Source organism: Oryzias latipes, chromosome 17, assembly GCF_053564925.1.
Source record: "Oryzias latipes strain Hd-rR chromosome 17, Olatipes_Hd-rR_3.1".
NCBI classification, from domain to species: Eukaryota; Metazoa; Chordata; class Actinopteri; order Beloniformes; family Adrianichthyidae; genus Oryzias; species Oryzias latipes.
In genome coordinates this window covers 15,701,959-15,712,579 of record NC_136253.1, presented here as the reverse complement: position 1 = coordinate 15,712,579, position 10,621 = coordinate 15,701,959, and the positions used below count along the sequence as shown (strand labels likewise).

Here is a 10,621-nt window from a genome sequence, read left to right as displayed (position 1 = left end):
GGGATGGGCCAAGTTGCATAGAAGAATTACCCCGTTGTGGGATAAATAAAGTATCAATTATTATTTAACAAGAAGTGATGGAAGACGAAAAAAAAATCTTTGAATGGAAGTCCAGTATGAGTGAGTATTTATTTATCAAATTTCATTAAATTAAATGTAGACACTGACTGGTAAAAAGTCTAGAAAACATCCACTGAAGAGATAATATTAAAATCAAATATACTGTCATAATTCTCAGGCAGGACAGACCCAAACGCTGAAACCCAGAATGATAACACAGATGAGTGGCTTGGCAAGAAGATTTTAATCTCAATGGAGATAACTGGATTATTTTGACAGGATGGCAGACTGGAACGAGGCTCGTGACGTGGCTGGAGGTAATATTGCAGCTGATAATTCCTGACATCCTCAGAGGCAGCAGGTGAGTAACAGGTGACTTCCACACAGGTGACCTTTGTGTTGATGAATCCTGTGACAAGGAGATATAACGTTAGTTCGAGGCAAAGCAAGGCATGGGCAGAACTAGACCAGGGGTAGTCACCATAAGGGGTGAGGAACTGGCGTCGAATGATTGAGCTGGAACTCCTTAAGAGCAGGCTGGTTGATGAGGGTGAAGTGGCCACAGCTGGTGGAGTCAGGAGCAGAGCGGGGCGGGGCTGACAGAGGCACCGTGACATATACAAGTTATATTAGTTATAACCTCGGTGGTTACACAATATTGGAGCTGGTTCTCTCTGAGCTTATGCTTCATCTGGGTTCTTTTGGAAGCAGTTGATCAGTCCACCTAAGAGAACATGAAGGAACATAAAGCTGGAGCTCAGACAGGTGCTAAACAGTGAAAATATTTTAAAACCAAAAAAATGGAGCTTAGACTTCCTCCAGATATGGAAGTGGTGTAATGTGAAAACTGTGCTGGTTTCTTCATGTGTGACACCCTCTGGTGAATACTAAGGAGTCTTTTATTGTTGTTGCAGGTTTTTGTACAGAGTTTGGTTCACAGCACAGCAGTACACAGCAGTCTTTTTCTGCAGCTGAGGCGATTTTCACATAAAATTCTTGTTTGTCGTGTTTCACTGAAAACCTTAGTTTCATTTGAATTTTATTTGACCCTTGTGCTATCTTAGATGACCCCACCCTCACATTGACATGCTCTCCCTACCATGACTAAGCTGGATAAAGGTGGAAAGATTTCATGTTATCCATGGACACCAGTGAAGATCACAAATCATTCAAGAAAAAAAGTTCCTGTCTTGTGGGGTCCAGACCCAACTCCCAGACCCAACTCCCAATGTTAAAGTGCCTAGGATAGCTCAAGGGTTAATCAGAAACTGTGGAGATGAACTGGACTTCTGTTGGTACCAGTAGAAATACTGAATAGAACCAGAATATTTGCAGGAGAGATCATCTCAAAGTAAATCCGTTCAAACATCTCCAGATGTTTCTCCTGTCCATCATCTCCTTTTCCATCTGCATCTTTTGATGACTTACCAGTTTGAAAGGAGACCATCATCATCCAGATGAGAAGCAGCAACATTCTTTTCACTGGTACTGAATGAAGAACAGAGAGAACACAGCAGCTCTTTAGCTCCATCATGAAGCTTCATGTTCTGCTGTGAAGCTCCTCCTCTTCAGATGACAGATCATCCACTTATCAACTTTACTGAACTTTTGCAAGAGTTGGAAAAATTCTTTGTTTTTACTGCAAACTGAAGAACAAACCACAGCAGGAGGTGGAGGAGCTTCACAGCAGAACATGAGGCTTTATGTTGGAGCTGTGCTATGAAGGCATTTTCTGTTGATTCAAAAAGTTGATTCAATCATTTTCTAATAAGTGCTGCTGTATTTTGAGTATTTCCTTTACAGTAACAATATACTACGATGTGAGGCAGTAACAAACTCTACCTCATGCTAGAATCTTTTGTAAATCGAGTTGATTGTGTGCCTTCAGCTTACCCTGCGTATGCTCATAATGTGATACATTATTTAGAAATGTTCTTACCACGTATACATTTTTTTATATTTCCTCACTTTCCATATTTTATATAATCTATTCCACATTTTTCTTATTTTTTTTTAGTGTTGAGATTTGACTTAAATCTGGACTGAAAAGACAGAAGGTGAGGCAGGAAGCAGATCTGTAGTAATGGAGGTGAATGTGAGCTCACTTAGGTTCTTTAGTGGTTGCTAATAAAGTTCAATAAGAGTCAATTATTTTGTGTTTTGCTTTGATTGGTTTTCAAAAATTAAGGATGTAAATCTCATCTCAAATAATCCTCTGAATTGAACTTTCAATCAAAATGTGAAGTCACAAAAAAATTAAGGACTAAAGGCTTCCTTTAAGCTTTAACATTTTAAAAAAAGTTTCAAGATTCCAGAACCTAAAGAAGATAAAGAGGCAAAATCACAGATTATTTTCAAGAAGGAGAGGTATGTGGACTTCTTGGGACACCTTGATATTAGGGGTGTAATGATTAATTGATGAATTGATTTATCCAATCAGATTGATCTGTCTTTTCTCCAGAATGTCGACCCGATTATGATGTTGCTTGTTTTGAGCTCGGAGTCTTCTGAACTCTTTCACAAGCTCAATGAAAGGATCCAACGTAGCTTGGATGTCATTGAGTAGTTTTTCAAGGTTATCGTAGTCACCTGTTGCTTGGTTTTTCATTGCGGGCCATGGTCCGCTCTCTTTTCTTTTGGTGAAGATCAACTTTTAAGTCACTTGAAGATCGTTGTGTGAGCTGCTGAGAGCCACACGTGTCCCTGTCGTAGCCCCTGTTCCCATCTGTGCTGTACGTCTGTGAATCACTGAGGCATTTTGTGTTTGTGTCTACTTTGTTCTCAGAATTATTAAATAAACTTGAGGTGTTTTATTATAAATAGAGATCATATGACTGTACTATTTTGAACAAATTTTCTTCAGGTTTAAGCTTTATCCTTTGGAGGGATTAAATTAACAAAGGGAAACCAATCAAAGTTGTTGTTCTTTAGTCATAATTTGACTAACCTGGTTTAGTTGGGAATAGATTTTCTTTTATGTTGCCTCTTAACTAACTCTTAAAGTCCAGGATTGGATGAGTCCAGGATGAGGATTACAAAAACAGCTGAAAGAAGCACATCAGTACTACAAAAAATGTGCTAACTTAATGTGACTGAATGTTGTTTTTGTCATCTGGTGTTTTTTAAGGATACTGAGTTGTCTGCAGTTTTTTGTACAGAGTTTTGCTGTTTCCTGTCACTGTGGGCCGCAGAGCACAGTAGTACACAGCAGAGTCAGACACATGAAGCTTCTGGATCTTCAGAGGAACTGATTTGTCTTTGAGTTCAGCATCAAATCTGTCTTCCTTGAACTCTGGAGCATTTTCTTTTGTTTTTGAGTAACGTTTCAACATGTACTTTGGGTAACTGTTCACTTCTTGTTTGTACCAGAACAATGTTGGGAATGTGTCACTGGTCTCAAAGGTACAGTTGAGTGTGAGAAAGTCTCCTTCAGCAGCAATGACTTCTCCTCCTGGTTGGATCACTTTGTCTTCTCCTTTACACTCTGAGGAAGAACAGAACATGCAGAGGAAGAGATGAATCAATAAAGATGATTGATTAAAGGACAACAATCAGCAGCTTTAACAGCTCTTAATGTACAGCTCAGTAGTGTGTTGAAGTGTTTGAAGAGGAAACATGTTGATCTTTGTGTCTTACCAAAGAAAAGAGCAGCAAGAAGAATCCACAGCCAATGTTCCATCTGTACAACAAGGTTTCAATCAACAGGAGAAACTAGCTGATGTTCAACATGCACTCTGACAATTGTTCTCTTCACAGCACGACTTCTTATTGACTGAATGTTAAACACAGAGCTGAAGAAGAGCCCCACCCACTTCACTTTGTCACCCTCTGGTGGAAAATAGAAGCTGAATTCACCAGTGGACAAGATTCCAGAATGGATTGGCGTCCTGTGGCGCTTTCATTCCTTATTTGTGGCTTCTTTAGCACAATAAAGTCTGGTGGTTTTAAATTTGTGTTTTATATACGTTTCAGTGATAAGAGGTTTAAAGGGCCTATGTAATGCAAAGAAACCCTTTTTGAGCTTTTAAATGTATTATAATGTTAATTTCTCACGAAAAATAAATGCACTTTCTCTCTATATTTCTACAAATTCTACAATCAAAAGTGATGAAGAGGCCAGACCCATGAGTAAATCTTACAACTAGAAAAAATTATGCATTATAAACATATAGTGCAGTAGCTAATGCTTTATTTTCACACGTTGTGCCTCGTGTATAAATGCTTTTGTATTATTTTGTCAACTGTATTACTGTGTGGATGCATAACTATAACATAAATGTTTATGAAGGATGCAACATGAAGGGGCATTTTTTGCTGTGTTTCAACACAATAACGACAACTTCCCCATGTGTTGTCTGGTATAAATCAACTACTGCGCAATTTCTTGTTATAATCATACACGACATACAGAAACTTCCTGCAGACGTCTTCGGGGTCACTGTGGAACCTCGTCCACTTCATATTCCAGATCAGACAAGAGTGTAAGGTTCCTTTGGCAAAGTTGCACATCCAACTTTGCCAAAGTTCAGATGTTTGTTTTTATGGGCACAATGCAGACACAGTGCTGAGGTCGGCTTTAGGTTGACATCAAATGGGCTAGACCCACAAGAAGCGAAGGTAGGGGCCTCAGAGATCGAGGTGTTTTACTTTCTGGTGAGAAAATTAGCTCATAAAAATAACTATATTCTATTATAAAAAATATTTTATAATAGAATGTATTCTTTAGTGTAGTATATTTTTCTTTTTATATATTTTTACATGCATATAGTTCATTCTGAAAGACAGGCGATTCAAGGTCATTTAAATTTTACCAGCTTTTTTCATCCTGAGAACAGAAAATTGGTCTTGGTCATGTAGCTGTTTAGTGGTTGATGTGGATCATCTGCTCATGTGAATCCTCCCACAGTGTTTCATTAGCAGCTGTAACCACAGAGACTCTGATCAAACAGGAATGAACAGAATCCATCTGATATGAAGCTGTGCTTTGAAAACCACTTCCCTCCTCTTTGAAGAGTAGTCCCATATCTGTCTTCAGGTTTTTGTACAGCCTCTTCTACACTTTGGATCACTGTGTGTCTATAGCACAGTAGTAGAGAGCTGTGTCTGCCAGGGTTAACTCTCTGATGATAAGTTCAGTTGATGTGTCTGTTGTTCTGGATTCATATCGTTTATCTGGAACATGTTCATTTGTGTAACTTTTTGCTCCTTTCCATAAAATAAACTGAGGAGCCCGAAGGTCAGAATCATGTTTATACCAGTAAAGGTATAAACCAGTCCTAGTTGTCTGATAGTTACATTTCATTGTAACAGATTTTCCTTCAGTTCCTGTAAGTTGATCTTGATCAGGAGAGATTGTGTCTCCAGCTGTGAGTCCTGGAAAAAGTGGAGAAAATGAAGCCATTAGATGAATGAGATGATGAGTTGATGCAGCAGCTTCAAGCAAACTTGAATCTCTGTTCTTAAACTCACCTAGAATGTGAGATAGAAGCAAAAAGAGGTAAAGCAACATGTCTTTGGAGTTCTTGAAGCCACAGAGACAGCAGATGAACTCTGTTCTTCCACTGCAGCTCAATGAGGGAGAAGTTTAGTGGGCGGGGCCAATGAGTTCTTTTTCAGTTCATCTCAACCAATCAGAATGTTTAGTTCTTCCACAGCAGCTTTGTCTCTGATCTTTAGTGCTTCATTTCTCTTATATCTCTTTCATCAGTCTAATCAGATCAGATCAGTGATGGCCAAACATCAAATGCTGAAATGGATCTTTGAAAGAATCCCATCAACCTGTTCCAATGACTAGAAGCAGCAGAGTGAACACAGATGTCTGCACAAACAGCATGTTGGATGAAGCTGATGTTTGGCTTTTGTGTGTTGAACTGTGTTGAAAGTGGAAGTTTGTGTCTCTTCTATAGTTCACCAACAGCTCAGCTCCTCCTTCAATCTCTCCATCTGCTTTCATCTGTTCTTCCTCTTCCTTGGCAGGGGAGCAGAGACAATTACAGTGTCTGACATTGACTTAGGCAGTTTACACACCGAAGCTACTTTCAACTTAACCCTTGTGCTATCCTATGACCCCACCCCGACATTGACGTATTATCCCTAACATGACAAAGGTGGATAAAGGTGGAAAGATTTCACGTAATCCATGGACACCAGTGAAGATCACATATCACTGAAGAAAAAAGGTTCAGCGCACTGTCTTGTGGGGTCCAGATGACCCCACTCCCAATGCTAAAGTGCCTAGGATAGCAAAAGGGTTAAGAACCTCTGATTGTCTCCGTCGGGCATCATTACTGCCTGCGTGAATCATGACTCGACGGAACCTGGACTTACTCTGAGCTAACATCCTAAGGTTCCCCTCGATGTCACCAACTCTGGCCCCCGGATAACACCTGACTGTAGCCACTGGGAACTCCACGTTTCTCCACTTCAGAGGAGCCAATAGCCAGAGTTGAGGGTTCAGCGGGTATGTCGCTGAGGGGGGAGAACCTATTTCTAACGTGGAGTCTCGGGTGCATTTTTGCATTTAGCACTATGCTTCCTCCAAACCGGTGCAAAACCCTGTGTATTTCCCGGCTGCTGGGAAGACCTGGCTACCTAGCTTAGCTTCCGCTGTGCGGAGCCGCGCTTCTAACTGCTCTAGCCATAAGCTCTAGCTATAAGCCATGCTGTGTGTTCAGAACTAAACTAAAAACTAAACAAAAAATATAAATTAGAAATAAATAGCTAAACAGACAGACTAAAAATAAAATAAGTAAATAAAAAAGTGACAAAAATACATAAAAATAAACAAAAAAGATAGAAAACTAAACCAAAGATAAACTTAAAAATGAATAAATAAAAGTGACACAAAGTATTAAAATAAATAATTAAGATTTAAAAAAAAAGAAGGTACAAAATGATCAAACCATCATTCCAGTCTAGTGTGTACAAACACTTTGAATTTAGCAAAGACATGTGACCACACAGTGTGGTAAAATGTGTCTTAATAATGTTCACTTTGTGTTATTTTAATGTGGAAAAACAACAGTTGGCTGAACATTAGGAAACTAAAATGTGAATGGATTTGACAGGAATTCTTGTTTACTTGTTTGTTTATTCACACATTTAATTTACACTGGATTTTCTTGCAAGAAATATAAGGAATTTGGAAAAACTTCACCTGTACTGTTCAGTACCATGTATTTATATCTGAGTCACACTGGTTGAATTTTTGACTAAATATTTTCTGAATTGATTTTAGGTCAGTGAATCTGATTGTTCAAAATGAACCAAAATCGACTATGAATTGTAACAACAACCCCAAATTATGATATTTATCAAATAATTGTACAATTGAATTATTAGACCCCTACTTAATGCAGTTGTGTGATCTGTGATGTACTTCTGTGAATCACTTAGACAATTTGTGATGGGGCCACTTTGTTCTCAGAATTCTTCAAGTAGACTTGAGAGGTTTTTGATAAATAGAAATGATGTGATTAAACTGTTTTGAGCAAACTGTCCTCAGGTTTAAGCTTTATTCTTTAGCGTGATTCAATTAAATAAATGAAAGTAAAACACATTTTTGTGTTCCTTAGATATGATTTACTGATCTGGCTCAATTGGGACTAGATTTTCCTTCATATTGGCGCTAAACTAAAATGAGTCCTTCATGGTTTAGTTTGTTAATGAAAATCAGCATTCTAGAAAAACTGCAGCTTATATTCAGCATCTTTACTGACTCCACAGAACAGGCCATTACAGCAAAGTTGGTTTGAGTCCATGATTTGAACTCTAATCAAATCTGTCTGTTTATCTGCAGAAAGTTGATCTGGATTCACTCATTGATCTGTTGGAGACATAAACAGCCAACTGGTCCATAATCACCTGCTGTGACTAAAATGTAGATCTGAGTGTCATCTGCATAGTTTTGAAAGAACACATTACTGCTGATTGTTGGCATGCACCTTTTTATTAGATTATAGTGACATCTGGTGGTTGTTAAGGATACTGAGTTGTCTAAAGGTTTTTGTACAGGGATTTGCTGTTTCCTGTCACTGTGGGCTTCAGAGCACAGTAGTACACAGCAGAGTCAGACACATGAAGCTTCTGGATCTTCAGAGGAACTGATTTGTCTTTGAGTTCAGCATCAAATCTGTCTTCCTTGAACTCTGGAGCGTTTTCTTTTGTTTTTGAGTAACGTTTCAACATGTACTTTGGGTAACTGTTCACTTCTTGTTTGTACCAGAACAAATATGGGACTGTACTGGTCTCAAAGGTACAGTTGAGTGTGAGAGAGTCTCCTTCAGCAGCAATGACTTCTCCTCCTGGTTGGATCACTTTGTCTTCTCCTTTACACTCTGAGGAAGAACAGAACATCCAAAGGAAGAGATGAATCAATAAAGATGATTGATTAAAGAATAAAAATCAGCATATTTAACAGCTCTTAATGTACAGCTCAGTAATGTGTTGAAGTGTTTGAAGATGAAACATGTTGATCTTTGTGTCTTACCAAAGAAAAGAGCAGCAAAAAGAATCCACAGCCAATGTTCCATCTGTACAACAAGGTTTCAATCAACAGGAGAAACTAGCTGATGTTCAACATGCACTCTGACAATTGTTCTCTTCACAGCACGACTTCTTATTGACTGAATGTTCAACACAGAGCTGAGGGAAAGCCCCGCCCACTTCACAATGTCGCCCTCTGGTGGAAAATAGAAGCTGTATTTACCAGTGGACAAGATTCCAGAATGGAATGGTGTCCTGTGGCTACTTCATCCCTTATTTGTGGCTCCTTTAGCACAATAAAGTCAGGTGGATGTGAATTTGTGTTTTATATAAGTTTCAGTGATAAGATGTTTAAAGGGGCCTATGTAATGCAAAATCAACTTTTTTAAGTTTTGAAGTTTTTTATAATGTTAATTCCTCACGAATAATAACCGCAAAGCGGTATCTTGATCCATTTCTGAGTATTCCTTTAAAAACCTGCTCTTCGATCACCAGCCCCTCCCAATCCATGACAATGATTGGGTCCTCACATTCATACATATGAATGCGGGAAACTACCCCCTTCCAGGAAGAGTCTGCGCTGTCCCCAGGCTAACACCAACACACACTTTCTCTGCTAGCGGTGATCAGCAACAATGCTTTAATTTTGGCATCAGTTCTGAGAAGAAATAGTTCCTCCTGCAGAGACAATAACGACCCACTTTTTACATAAGACAATGCTTGTGTAAAAATTTCTTCACAACTCGGTCCAGAGGCAGTCAGGTAGGTGAGGATGTTGTCATTACAAAATGGGCGACAGCTGGGCGTTCACAGCCGGATCGCAGGCCGGCAGCTTTGACATGTAATGTGTTCTTTGGATGACGGCCGTCCGTATGAAGTGCCACCGGCCGCCAGCCACCCAGTAGCTTGGGGCAATGTTCCCTGCACGGTTGTGCAATCTAACACTGCTTGCATATTCTTATTGCACAAAAATATGTGTTATGGCTGGAATGACGGAAACCCAAGTCCAGAGAGAAATCAGGCTGAGTCTCTAGAATTCCCAAGAAGCAATTTAATTAATTACAAAGAACGCCACAAGGTGGGAACAGGAAACAAATGTCCTCACTGGAAAACTGCAAAAGGACAAAACTATGAACTAAGCAAAGTAAAAAAACAAAACAGAGGACAAGCAGACCTCTCTGTCAGCTGAGCAGGAGGCTGAGGAGGACTGAGAGACTTCAACTAATATGCTTGATTACAAAGTGCTGGGAGCTGTGCACTCCTCCACAGAGAGCACCAGGTACTTACTTACACAATAATACTAATTATATCAAAAGCAAAGTTGTCCAAAAATCATCCAGTCCAGTTGAATCTGAACATATTCTTAAAACTTCGGGGGCCACTAATTTGTCCATGGATTATATGAAATCCTCTCCACCTTTATAATGGTAGGGAGAACACGTCAATGTAAGGGTGGGGTCATCTAAGATAGCACAAGGGTTACAGGTAATTTCAGTTTTTACTGGCTTTCTTCTTCATGAGAACAGAAACTAAGTTACCACAAACCTGTGGTTATAAACTGAGTGTTTGAACCTGCATGTTGTTGTTTAGTTGTTCATGTGGATCATCTGCTCATGTGAATCCTCCCACAGTGTTTCATTAGCACAGTAGTAGAGAGCTGTGTCTGCCAGGGTTAACTTTGTTATGGTCGGTTCAGTTGATGTGTCTGTTGTTCTGGATTTATATCGTTTATCTAAAATACGATCTCTTGTGTCACCTTTTGCTCCTTTAAACAGAATAAACTGAGGAGCCTGAAGGTCAGAATCATGTTTGTACCAGTGAAGCCAAAGGTCGCTACTATCTGTCTGAAAGTTACATTTCATTGTAACAGATTTTCTTTCAGTTCCTGTAAGTTCATCTTGACCAGGATAGATAGTGTCTTCAGCTGTGAGTCCTGGAAAAAGTGGAGAAAATGAAGCCATTAGATGAATGAGATGAGTTGATGCAGCAGCTTCAAGCAAACTTGAATCTCTGTTCTTAAACTCACCTAGAATGTGAGACACAGACAGCAGATGAACTGTGTTCTTCCACTACAGCA

General features: G+C 39.3%; 1 long non-coding RNA gene across 1 annotated transcript; it reads right to left on the bottom strand.

The window, feature by feature from the left end:
- Window positions 1-285: 285 nt before the first annotated feature.
- On the bottom strand, window positions 286-675 carry LOC144986746 (uncharacterized). The gene is made up of 2 exons (XR_013650603.1): window positions 542-675; window positions 286-469 (listed from the first exon to the last, which is right to left on the bottom strand). It is a non-coding gene; the product is annotated as an uncharacterized LOC144986746 (long non-coding RNA).
- Window positions 676-10,621: the final 9,946 nt, after the last annotated feature.